The 15,139-nt window shown below is 39.8% G+C and overlaps 1 pseudogene; it reads right to left on the minus strand.

Annotated features, from left to right (window-relative positions):
- Positions 1-332: 332 nt before the first annotated feature.
- Positions 333-15,139, minus strand: LOC123741789 (uncharacterized; annotated as a pseudogene).

The following is a 15,139-nucleotide window of genomic DNA, read 5'->3' on the forward strand; positions in this document are numbered from 1 at the left end:
TGTTACATGTGCAATACTATCCCATTTTGAAACGTTACATGAACAATACTATCCCATTTTGGAAACGTTACATGTACAATACTATCCCATTTTGGAAACGTTACATGTACAATACTATCCCATTTTGGAAACATTACATGGACAATACTATCCCATTTTGGAAACGTTACATGGACAATACTATCCCATTTTGGAAACGTTACATGGACAATACTATCCCATTTTGGAAACGTTACATGGACAATACTATCCCATTTTGGAAACGTTACATGTACAATACTGTCCCATTTTGGAAACGTTACATGGACAATACTATCCCATTTTGGAAACGTTACATGTACAATAATATCCCATTTTGGAAACGTTACATGTCCGCCCCCTTGTGGAGGGAAATGAATATCTTAGATGGTAGCTGTAGATGGGATTCAAATGCATAATGGTATTAATACAGTGTCTAGACTACCTCTTTTGTATAAATGCCCTTCAGAATCCAAACACAGTATTGCCACGCAGTAAAATGTTGAGTAAAATCTTTCAAGTCAGCCTGTCACACAATGCTATTCTCAAACATAACTAATATTAATAATCAATTAATATTTTAACCTACAGGAATATTTTCATTTTTCACATTTCTATGTCAAGGTTAGTTCCTAGGATTTTGCAACTCATACATTTATATCTTTCAATACTTCTAAAATGGGGTACAGGTGTAAAATAATTACAGGTTTAAAACAATTACAGGTTTAAAATAATTCCAGGTGCACCTTACTAGCTTATACTATATCATAAACTGTCTTAAATAGTAAACAAAGATTCTAGTTTTCATCCAGTTCACACAGATAGCTGACTCAGCCCTGTTTACACCTCCAAGGTGCCCCCCACTTAGGAATACACACTCAGAGGCTTTTCTAAAAACTCCACTTTACGTGCTCACCACCAACAGAAAACAACTTCCATCCACTACAATGCTTCACCAATATAAACATGGTGTCCACTGGCTGTCAACAATTAAAAACAATTAAAAAAATAATAATTACCACGAGCTTCTAGAACTCTCGTCCCCTTGGAATGAACCCAAACAAAACTCATATCCAATACGGAAAACTAACTTCTTAATAATTTGTAGAAAACAGCTAGATACATTTTGAAGTGTTGCATTTTGATTCAAGTGGGTCACCAACGTGGTAAGTGTAACACAACTCTTTTTTTGTTAGTCATTTTTTGTTAAATCACATAAATAGTACTCTTTCAATTCAGAGCCTGGATTTCCCCCTGAGGCTAATATCCATATCATGCTGAAATCAATAGAACAGGGGACAAACGTTTAGGGTTCAACATTATGACATCATTAAAATACTCCTACTACAATGTTAAAACATTCTACATTGTGACATTATTTCATTGATTGAGGTATTTTATCAGATTATCTCTGGTCACACTGATCACAGCTGAGGTTTCTCCTGTATGTGTTATATGGTGTGAAGTCCGCTTGTTAGACATAGTAAAACTCTTCCCACATTGAGCACAGCTATAAGATTTCTCTCCTGTGTGTGTTTTCTCTGGTGTGACATCAGGCTGGTTGACTGAGTAAAACTCTTCCCACATTGAGCACAGGTATAAGGTTTCTCTCCTGTGTGTGTTCTATGGTGTGATATCAGGCTGGCTGACTGAGTAAAACTCTTCCCACATTGATTACAGCTAAAAGGCTTCTCTCCTGTGTGTGTTCTCTGGTGTTTAGTCAGACAGCTTTTCTCATTAAAGCTCTTCCCACATTGAGCACAGCTATAAGGTTTCTCTCCTGTGTGTGTTCTCCGGTGTTTAGTCAGACAGCTAGATGTAACATAACTCTTCCCACATTCATCACATCTATAAGATTTCTCTCCTGTGTGTGTTCTCTGGTGTTTAGTCAGACTGTTAGATGTAACAAAACTCTTCCCACATTCATCACAGCTATAAGATGTCTCTCCTGTGTGTGTTCTCTGGTGTTTAGTCAGACTGCTAGATTTAACATAACTCTTCCCACATTCATCACATCTATAAGGTTTCTCTCCTGTGTGTGTTCTCTGGTGTTTAGTCAGACTGCTAGATTTAACATAACTCTTCCCACATTCATCACATCTATAAGGTTTCTCTCCTGTGTGTGTTCTCTGGTGTTTAGTCAGACTGTTAGATGTAACAAAACTCTTCCCACATTCATCACAGCTATAAGGTTTCTCTCCTGTGTGTGTTCTCTGGTGTGATATCAGGCCAGTTGACCTAGTAAAACTCTTCCCACATTGAGCACAGTTATAAGGTTTCTCTCCTGTGTGAGTTCTCTGGTGTGATATCAGGCTGGTTGATTGAGTAAAACTCTTCCCACATTGAGTACAGCTAAAAGGTTTCTCTCCTGTGTGGATTCTCTGATGAATTTTAATGCCTGATGGGGAGGTGAATCTCTTCCCACAGTCAGAGCAGCAGTGAGTTCTCTTCCCTGTGGATGTCTGCAGGTGTTTCTTGAGGTGTTCTAATGTGGAGAGACTCTTCTCTGCCTCTTCAGCATCAAGAGGTTGTTGAGGCTCCCCAGAGGATCCACGATAGTCACGTCTCTCTCCTGCATGAACAACAAAGTCAGACAGATGATTAAAGGCCCACAAAATGAGCAAGAATAGTCATATTTTGTATTGTTTTCACATTAGTAGTAACATCGATGATTGAGGGCGATGCACACACAATCTGATTGTAGAAACTCCTCCCTGCTAATGAGGAAACCGCTAGTTATGGATGTAGTATATCTGGTAATGAGGAAACCACTAGTTATGGATGTAGTATATCTGGTAATGAGGAAACCACTAGTTATGGATGTAGTATATCTGGTAATGAGGAAACCACTAGTTATGGATGTAGTATATCTAGTAATGAGGAAACCACTAGTTATGGATGTAGTATATCTGGTAATGAGGAAACCACTAGTTATGGATGTAGTATATCTGGTAATGAGGAAACCAGTAGTTATGGATGTAGTATATCTGGTAAATAACCACTAGTTATGGATGTAGTATATCTGGTCATGAGGAAACCACTAGTTATGGATGTAGTATATCTGGTAATGAGGAAACCACTAGTTATGGATGTAGTATATCTGGTAATGAGGAAACCAGTAGTTATGGATGTAGTATATCTGGTAAATAACCACTAGTTATGGATGTAGTATATCTGGTCATGAGGAAACCACTAGTTATGGATGTAGTATATCTGGTAATGAGGAAACCACTAGTTATGGATGTAGTATATCTGGTAATGAGGAAACCACTAGTTATGGATGTAGTATATCTGCTAATGAGGAAACCACTAGTTATGGATGTACTATATCTGCTAATGAGGAAACCACTAGTTATGGATGTAGTATATCTGCCTGGAGCAAAAATGGTGAGCTAAGATTTTAGTTTTTCACGATGTATTCTGAATATTACAGCGCAAGATCAGGAGTGCTACTCAAGGAAACTCACATTAAGCTCTGTGTCTATTCACTAATTCACCACCGTGGGGGAAAACTCAGGGGAGTTCTCATAGGCTGACAGCAAAAATAGCCTCCATTTACAGGTTGAGTACATTTCACATTACTTTTGGATTATAATTGTAAGGCTCGTTTGAATCTCCTGCTTAATATGTTTGTGTTATTGTCGCAAATCAACTGATTTATAGTTAAACACTTCAACCAGTTAAATGCTCTTTGGCTAGCTTTTCCATCAGCCTGACAATGAGGGTTTGTACACTAAGTGTTTAACAAATTAGCCCATAACATCACCACCAATAACATAGTAGAGGTCCACCCATAACATCACCACCAATAACATAGTAGAGGCCCATAACATCACCACCAATAACATAGTAGAGGTCCATAACATCACCACCAATAACATAGTAGAGGCCCACCCATAACATCACCACCAATAACATAGTAGAGATCCATAACATCACCACCAATAACATAGTAGAGGTCCACCCATAACATCACCACCAATAACATAGTAGAGGTCCATAACATCACCACCAATAACATAGTAGAGGTCCATAACATCACCACCAATAACATAGTAGAGGTCCACCCATAACATCACCACCAATAACATAGTAGAGGTCCACCCATAACATCACCACCAATAACATAGTAGAGGTCCACCCATAACATCACCACCAATAACATAGTAGAGGTCCACCCATAACATCACCACCAATAACATAGTAGAGGTCCATAACATCACCACCAATAACATAGTAGAGGTCCATAACATCACCACCAATAACATAGTAGAGGTCCACCCATAACATCACCACCAATAACATAGTAGAGGTCCACCCATAACATCACCACCAATAACATAGTAGAGATCCACCCATAACATCACCACCAATAACATAGTAGAGGTCCACCCATAACATCACCACCAATAACATAGTAGAGGTCCACCCATAACATCACCACCAATAACATAGTAGAGGTCCACCCATAACATCACCACCAATAACATAGTAGAGGTCCACCCATAACATCACCACCAATAACATAGTAGAGGTCCATAACATCACCACCAATAACATAGTAGAGGTCCACCCATAACATCACCACCAATAACATAGTAGAGGTCCACCCATAACATCACCACCAATAACATAGTAGAGGTCCACCCATAACATCACCACCAATAACATAGTAGAGGTCCACCCATAACATCACCACCAATAACATAGTAGAGATCCATAACATCACCACCAATAACATAGTAGAGGTCCATAACATCACCACCAATAACATAGTAGAGGTCCATAACATCACCACCAATAACATAGTAGAGGTCCACCCATAACATCACCACCAATAACATAGTAGAGGTCCACCCATAACATCACCACCAATAACATAGTAGAGGTCCATAACATCACCACCAATAACATAGTAGAGGTCCATAACATCACCACCAATAACATAGTAGAGGTCCACCCATAACATCACCACCAATAACATAGTAGAGATCCACCCATAACATCACCAACAATAACATAGTAGAGGTCCATAACATCACCACCAATAACATAGTAGAGGTCCACCCATAACATCACCACCAATAACATAGTAGAGGTCCACCCATAACATCACCACCAATAACATAGTAGAGGTCCACCCATAACATCACCACCAATAACATAGTAGAGGTCCACCCATAACATCTCCACCAATAACATAGTAGAGGTCCACCCATAACATCACCACCAATAACATAGTAGAGGTCCACCCATAACATCACCACCAATAACATAGTAGAGGTCCACCCATAACATCACCACCAATAACATAGTAGAGGTCCACCCATAACATCACCACCAATAACATAGTAGAGGTCCACCCATAACATCACCACCAATAACATAGTAGAGGTCCACCCATAACATCACCACCAATAACATAGTAGAGGTCCATAACATCACCACCAATAACATAGTAGAGGTCCATAACATCACCACCAATAACATAGTAGAGGTCCACCCATAACATCACCACCAATAACATAGTAGAGGTCCACCCATAACATCACCACCAATAACATAGTAGAGGTCCATAACATCACCACCAATAACATAGTAGAGGTCCATAACATCACCACCAATAACATAGTAGAGGTCCATAACATCACCACCAATAACATAGTAGAGGTCCACCCATAACATCACCACCAATAACATAGTAGAGGTCCACCCATAACATCACCACCAATAACATAGTAGAGGTCCACCCATAACATCACCACCAATAACATAGTAGAGGTCCACCCATAACATCACCACCAATAACATAGTAGAGGTCCACCCATAACATCACCACCAATAACATAGTAGAGGTCCATAACATCACCACCAATAACATAGTAGAGGTCCATAACATCACCACCAATAACATAGTAGAGGTCCACCCATAACATCACCACCAATAACATAGTAGAGGTCCATAACATCACCACCAATAACATAGTAGAGGTCCATAACATCACCACCAATAACATAGTAGAGGTCCATAACATCACCACCAATAACATAGTAGAGGTCCACCCATAACATCACCACCAATAACATAGTAGAGGTCCATAACATCACCACCAATAACATAGTAGAGGTCCATAACATCACCACCAATAACATAGTAGAGGTCCATAACATCACCACCAATAACATAGTAGAGGTCCACCCATAACATCACCACCAATAACATAGTAGAGGTCCATAACATCACCACCAATAACATAGTAGAGGTCCATAACATCACCACCAATAACATAGTAGAGGTCCACCCATAACATCACCACCAATAACATAGTAGAGGTCCACCCATAACATCACCACCAATAACATAGTAGAGGTCCACCCATAACATCACCACCAATAACATAGTAGAGGTCCACCCATAACATCACCACCAATAACATAGTAGAGGTCCACCCATAACATCACCACCAATAACATAGTAGAGGTCCATAACATCACCACCAATAACATAGTAGAGGTCCATAACATCACCACCAATAACATAGTAGAGGTCCACCCATAACATCACCACCAATAACATAGTAGAGGTCCACCCATAACATCACCACCAATAACATAGTAGAGGTCCATAACATCACCACCAATAACATAGTAGAGGTCCATAACATCACCACCAATAACATAGTAGAGGTCCATAACATCACCACCAATAACATAGTAGAGGTCCACCCATAACATCACCACCAATAACATAGTAGAGGTCCATAACATCACCACCAATAACATAGTAGAGGTCCATAACATCACCAACAATAACATAGTAGAGGTCCACCCATAACATCACCACCAATAACATAGTAGAGGTCCATAACATCACCACCAATAACATAGTAGAGGTCCACCCATAACATCACCACCAATAACATAGTAGAGGTCCACCCATAACATCACCACCAATAACATAGTAGAGGTCCATAACATCACCACCAATAACATAGTAGAGGTCCACCCATAACATCACCACCAATAACATAGTAGAGACCCATAACATCACCACCAATAACATAGTAGAGGTCCATAACATCACCACCAATAACATAGTAGAGGTCCACCCATAACATCACCACCAATAACATAGTAGAGGTCCATAACATCACCACCAATAACATAGTAGAGGTCCACCCATAACATCACCACCAATAACATAGTAGAGGTCCATAACATCACCACCAATAACATAGTAGAGGTCCACCCATAACATCACCACCAATAACATAGTAGAGGTCCACCCATAACATCACCACCAATAACATAGTAGAGGTCCATAACATCACCACCAATAACATAGTAGAGGTCCACCCATAACATCACCACCAATAACATAGTAGAGGTCCATAACATCACCACCAATAACATAGTAGAGGTCCATAACATCACCACCAATAACATAGTAGAGATCCACCCATAACATCACCACCAATAACATAGTAGAGGTCCATAACATCACCACCAATAACATAGTAGAGGTCCATAACATCACCACCAATAACATAGTAGAGGCCCATAACATCACCACCAATAACATAGTAGAGGTCCATAACATCACCACCAATAACATAGTAGAGGTCCACCCATAACATCACCACCAATAACATAGTAGAGGTCCATAACATCACCACCAATAACATAGTAGAGGTCCATAACATCACCAACAATAACATAGTAGAGGTCCACCCATAACATCACCACCAATAACATAGTAGAGGTCCATAACATCACCACCAATAACATAGTAGAGGTCCACCCATAACATCACCACCAATAACATAGTAGAGGTCCATAACATCACCACCAATAACATAGTAGAGGTCCATAACATCACCACCAATAACATAGTAGAGGTCCATAACATCACCACCAATAACATAGTAGAGGTCCACCCATAACATCACCACCAATAACATAGTAGAGGTCCATAACATCACCACCAATAACATAGTAGAGGTCCATAACATCACCACCAATAACATAGTAGAGGTCCACCCATAACATCACCACCAATAACATAGTAGAGGTCCACCCATAACATCACCACCAATAACATAGTAGAGGTCCACCCATAACATCACCACCAATAACATAGTAGAGGTCCACCCATAACATCACCACCAATAACATAGTAGAGGTCCACCCATAACATCACCACCAATAACATAGTAGAGGTCCATAACATCACCACCAATAACATAGTAGAGGTCCATAACATCACCACCAATAACATAGTAGAGGTCCACCCATAACATCACCACCAATAACATAGTAGAGGTCCACCCATAACATCACCACCAATAACATAGTAGAGGTCCATAACATCACCACCAATAACATAGTAGAGGTCCATAACATCACCACCAATAACATAGTAGAGGTCCATAACATCACCACCAATAACATAGTAGAGGTCCACCCATAACATCACCACCAATAACATAGTAGAGGTCCATAACATCACCACCAATAACATAGTAGAGGTCCATAACATCACCAACAATAACATAGTAGAGGTCCACCCATAACATCACCACCAATAACATAGTAGAGGTCCATAACATCACCACCAATAACATAGTAGAGGTCCACCCATAACATCACCACCAATAACATAGTAGAGGTCCACCCATAACATCACCACCAATAACATAGTAGAGGTCCATAACATCACCACCAATAACATAGTAGAGGTCCACCCATAACATCACCACCAATAACATAGTAGAGACCCATAACATCACCACCAATAACATAGTAGAGGTCCATAACATCACCACCAATAACATAGTAGAGGTCCACCCATAACATCACCACCAATAACATAGTAGAGGTCCATAACATCACCACCAATAACATAGTAGAGGTCCACCCATAACATCACCACCAATAACATAGTAGAGGTCCATAACATCACCACCAATAACATAGTAGAGGTCCACCCATAACATCACCACCAATAACATAGTAGAGGTCCACCCATAACATCACCACCAATAACATAGTAGAGGTCCATAACATCACCACCAATAACATAGTAGAGGTCCACCCATAACATCACCACCAATAACATAGTAGAGGTCCATAACATCACCACCAATAACATAGTAGAGGTCCACCCATAACATACCACCAATAACATAGTAGAGGTCCATAACATCACCACCAATAACATAGTAGAGGTCCATAACATCACCACCAATAACATAGTAGAGGTCCATAACATCACCACCAATAACATAGTAGAGGTCCACCCATAACATCACCACCAATAACATAGTAGAGGTCCATAACATCACCACCAATAACATAGTAGAGGTCCATAACATCACCACCAATAACATAGTAGAGGTCCACCCATAACATCACCACCAATAACATAGTAGAGGTCCACCCATAACATCACCACCAATAACATAGTAGAGGTCCACCCATAACATCACCACCAATAACATAGTAGAGGTCCACCCATAACATCACCACCAATAACATAGTAGAGGTCCACCCATAACATCACCACCAATAACATAGTAGAGGTCCATAACATCACCACCAATAACATAGTAGAGGTCCATAACATCACCACCAATAACATAGTAGAGGTCCACCCATAACATCACCACCAATAACATAGTAGAGGTCCACCCATAACATCACCACCAATAACATAGTAGAGGTCCATAACATCACCACCAATAACATAGTAGAGGTCCATAACATCACCACCAATAACATAGTAGAGGTCCATAACATCACCACCAATAACATAGTAGAGGTCCACCCATAACATCACCACCAATAACATAGTAGAGGTCCATAACATCACCACCAATAACATAGTAGAGGTCCATAACATCACCAACAATAACATAGTAGAGGTCCACCCATAACATCACCACCAATAACATAGTAGAGGTCCATAACATCACCACCAATAACATAGTAGAGGTCCACCCATAACATCACCACCAATAACATAGTAGAGGTCCACCCATAACATCACCACCAATAACATAGTAGAGGTCCATAACATCACCACCAATAACATAGTAGAGGTCCACCCATAACATCACCACCAATAACATAGTAGAGACCCATAACATCACCACCAATAACATAGTAGAGGTCCATAACATCACCACCAATAACATAGTAGAGGTCCACCCATAACATCACCACCAATAACATAGTAGAGGTCCATAACATCACCACCAATAACATAGTAGAGGTCCACCCATAACATCACCACCAATAACATAGTAGAGGTCCATAACATCACCACCAATAACATAGTAGAGGTCCACCCATAACATCACCACCAATAACATAGTAGAGGTCCACCCATAACATCACCACCAATAACATAGTAGAGGTCCATAACATCACCACCAATAACATAGTAGAGGTCCACCCATAACATCACCACCAATAACATAGTAGAGGTCCATAACATCACCACCAATAACATAGTAGAGGTCCATAACATCACCACCAATAACATAGTAGAGATCCACCCATAACATCACCACCAATAACATAGTAGAGGTCCATAACATCACCACCAATAACATAGTAGAGGTCCATAACATCACCACCAATAACATAGTAGAGGCCCATAACATCACCACCAATAACATAGTAGAGGTCCATAACATCACCACCAATAACATAGTAGAGGTCCACCCATAACATCACCACCAATAACATAGTAGAGGTCCATAACATCACCACCAATAACATAGTAGAGGTCCATAACATCACCAACAATAACATAGTAGAGGTCCACCCATAACATCACCACCAATAACATAGTAGAGGTCCATAACATCACCACCAATAACATAGTAGAGGTCCACCCATAACATCACCACCAATAACATAGTAGAGACCCATAACATCACCACCAATAACATAGTAGAGGTCCATAACATCACCACCAATAACATAGTAGAGGTCCACCCATAACATCACCACCAATAACATAGTAGAGGTCCATAACATCACCACCAATAACATAGTAGAGGTCCACCCATAACATCACCACCAATAACATAGTAGAGGTCCACCCATAACATCACCACCAATAACATAGTAGAGGTCCATAACATCACCACCAATAACATAGTAGAGGTCCACCCATAACATCACCACCAATAACATAGTAGAGGTCCATAACATCACCACCAATAACATAGTAGAGGTCCATAACATCACCACCAATAACATAGTAGAGGTCCACCCATAACATCACCACCAATAACATAGTAGAGGTCCATAACATCACCACCAATAACATAGTAGAGGTCCACCCATAACATCACCACCAATAACATAGTAGAGGTCCACCCATAACATCACCACCAATAACATAGTAGAGGTCCATAACATCACCACCAATAACATAGTAGAGGTCCATAACATCACCACCAATAACATAGTAGAGGTCCACCCATAACATCACCACCAATAACATAGTAGAGGTCCATAACATCACCACCAATAACATAGTAGAGGTCCATAACATCACCACCAATAACATAGTAGAGGTCCACCCATAACATCACCACCAATAACATAGTAGAGGTCCATAACATCACCACCAATAACATAGTAGAGGTCCATAACATCACCACCAATAACATAGTAGAGGTCCACCCATAACATCACCACCAATAACATAGTAGAGGTCCACCCATAACATCACCACCAATAACATAGTAGAGGTCCACCCATAACATCACCACCAATAACATAGTAGAGGTCCACCCATAACATCACCACCAATAACATAGTAGAGGTCCATAACATCACCACCAATAACATAGTAGAGGTCCACCCATAACATCACCACCAATAACATAGAAGAGGTCCATAACATCACCACCAATAACATAGTAGAGGTCCACCCATAACATCATCACCAATAACATAGTAGAGGTCCACCCATAACATCACCACCAATAACATAGTAGAGGTCCACCCATAACATCACCACCAATAACATAGTAGAGGTCCATAACATCACCACCAATAACATAGTAGAGGTCCACCCATAACATCACCACCAATAACATAGTAGAGGTCCATAACATCACCACCAATAACATAGTAGAGGTCCACCCATAACATCACCAACGATAACATAGTAGAGGTCGACCGATTATGATTTTTCAATGCCGATGCCGATTATTGGAAGACCAAAATAAGCCAATACCGATTAATTGGACGATTTTTTATATATATTTGTAATAATGACAACTACAACAATACTGAATGAACACTTATTTTAACTTAATATAATACATCAATAAAATCTATTTAGTCTCAAATAAATAATGAAACATGTTCCATTTGGTTTAAATAGTGCAAAAACACAGTGTTGGAGAAGAAAGTAAAAGTGCAATATGTGCCATGTAAAAAAGCTTTTAACATATAACTATTTCTCTCTATATCATTTGAAATTCATATACATTTTTATTTATTTATTTAATTTATATATTTTCTTACCTTTAGTGGGTTAACTGCCTGTTCAGGGGCAGAACGACAGATTTGTACCTTGTCATCTCGGGGATTTGAACTTGCAACCTTTCAGTTACTAGTCCAACGTTCTAACCACTAGGCTACCCTGCCACCCAGAATGTTCTTATAGGCACTTTAGTATTGCCAGCCTAATCTCAGGAGTTGATAGGCTTGATGTCATAAACAGCGCTGTGCTTCAAGCATTGCTAAGAGCTGCTGGCAAACGCAGGAAAGTGCTGTTTGAATGAATGTTTGAATGAATGCTTACGAGCCTGCTGCTGCCTACCACCACTCAGTCAGACTGCTATATCAAATATCAAATCATAGACTTAATTATAATATAATAACACACAGAAATACGAGCCTTAGGTCATATTCAATTTAATATCGCTCTTCACCGACCCAGGAAGGGGTGGGGCCAAACAGGTGTTGTACCTCGTTTCCCTCCTTCAGGGAACAGTAATTATAGTCATAAAGTTACACTCCCTTTCAGTTGGTCAACTTCGGTACAACATACTATGGGGAAATACAATCATTCCCCAACTGACCCAAACGGATACTAAATGAAACGGCCCCTGGCAGACCACCCAGACCTGACCCCGCAAGATTGTTGTCAATTTATTAATTGTCTTTTGTTTGAAACACTCCTGTCAATGTTGAGTAAGGACGCACACCTAATTACGCATATAGAAGTAGGACTAGTCTACCTGGTTACACATATAGAAGTAGGACTAGTCTACCTGGTTACACATATAGAAGTAGGACTAGTCTACCTGGTTACACATATAGAAGTAGGACTAGTCTACCTGGTTACCCATATAGAAGTAGGACTAGTCTACCTGGTTACACATATAGAAGTAGGACTAGTCTACCTGGTTACCCATATAGAAGTAGGACTAGTCTACCTGGTTACACATATAGAAGTAGGACTAGTCTACCTGGTTACCCATATAGAAGTAGGACTAGTCTACCTGGTTACACATATAGAAGTAGGACTAGTCTACCTGGTTACACATATAGAAGTAGGACTAGTCTACCTGGTTACACATATAGAAGTAGGACTAGTCTACCTGGTTACACATATAGAAGTAGGACTAGTCTACCTGGTTACACATATAGAAGTAGGACTAGTCTACCTGGTTACCCATATAGAAGTAGGACTAGTCTACCTGGTTACACATATAGAAGTAGGACTAGTCTACCTGGTTACACATATAGAAGTAGGACTAGTCTACCTGGTTACCCATATAGAAGTAGGACTAGTCTACCTGGTTACACATATAGAAGTAGGACTAGTCTACCTGGCCTGTGTGCAAATGTAGGCCTATAAATGTGCCCATTTGGGGATGTCTGATAGTATTTCTGATTGTCTTAACGCACCACCACTAATGAGTTGGAGCTTCTCAAAGTATTATTTTCTTCACATCAAAAAGCAAGTAAACAAAGTCTAATCAAAATCAATTGCAAATGAGAATAGTTCCTCAAAGTATTTAAAAAATATATTTCCAGCTCTCACCCTTTCGATAAACACTCAGCATAAAAGGGAAAAATGTAATGCTCTGATCCAGTGGAAATGTCATAAAAGACCTGATTACTTCTTATCCTTTGCACAAATAGCCTACAGCTGTGTCTGTCCAGAACTCACTGGCAGGGAATAAGGCCCAGAATATTTTATACAATGTTGCAAGCTTGCTATCACAAGTTTAGGAGGACCCAGTTGATAGTTGATATGTTTTAAGTTCGTTGTAGACAGGCCATGTGCAGCAAATGTGATTTATAGGATATTTTCTACCTGCAGGCTGCAATGTTTTTATTTGTTGGTTTTATGTAGGCTATTTTTACATAGTTGGCAATGGCAATAAAAGTTACTTTTAGATTTGTATAATTTTCTTTTAGATTTAGATAGAATGTAGATTAATCACAGACAATGATTTTAAAATCTTCCATGAAAATGTGCATATGAAAATCCTAACTGGCACCAGATCAGTAGAAATGGTCAGATAAATTGCCACTCGAAATGGAAAAGGTTCGAGTCATCCCTCGAGTCATTTGTGTGTCTTAATTATTTGGTCAAACAGTGTGCTTAAAGCATCAGACCAGTTCAGTACATATAGTTGATTTTATTAAAACACATGGGTTGTGTCTATATATGGAAAAATATACATAACATTTCAACCAATCGATTGGTAGAAAGAACAGATGACTCTTGGTTGACCAAGATGTATTTTAGTTGGGGACAGCACTAGAACATGATGTTGGGGCCCCTGAGTGGTGCAGCGGTCTAAAACACTGTATCTCAGTGCTTGAGGCGTCACTACAGACACCCTGGTTTGAGTCCAGGCTGTGTCACAACTGGCCGTGATTGGGAGTTACAGTGAGGGAAAAAAGTATTTGATCCCCTGCTGATTTTGTACATTTGCCCACTGACAAAGAAATGATCAGTCTATAATTTTAATGGTAGGTTTATTTGAACAGTGAGAGACAGAATAACAAAAAAATCCAGAAAAACACATGTCAAAAATGTTATAAATTGACTTGCATTCAATGTTTGGGGCAT

Source organism: Salmo salar, unplaced genomic scaffold, assembly GCF_965601325.2.
Source record: "Salmo salar unplaced genomic scaffold, fSalSal1 ptg000838l, whole genome shotgun sequence".
In the NCBI taxonomy this organism is placed as follows: Eukaryota; Metazoa; Chordata; class Actinopteri; order Salmoniformes; family Salmonidae; genus Salmo; species Salmo salar.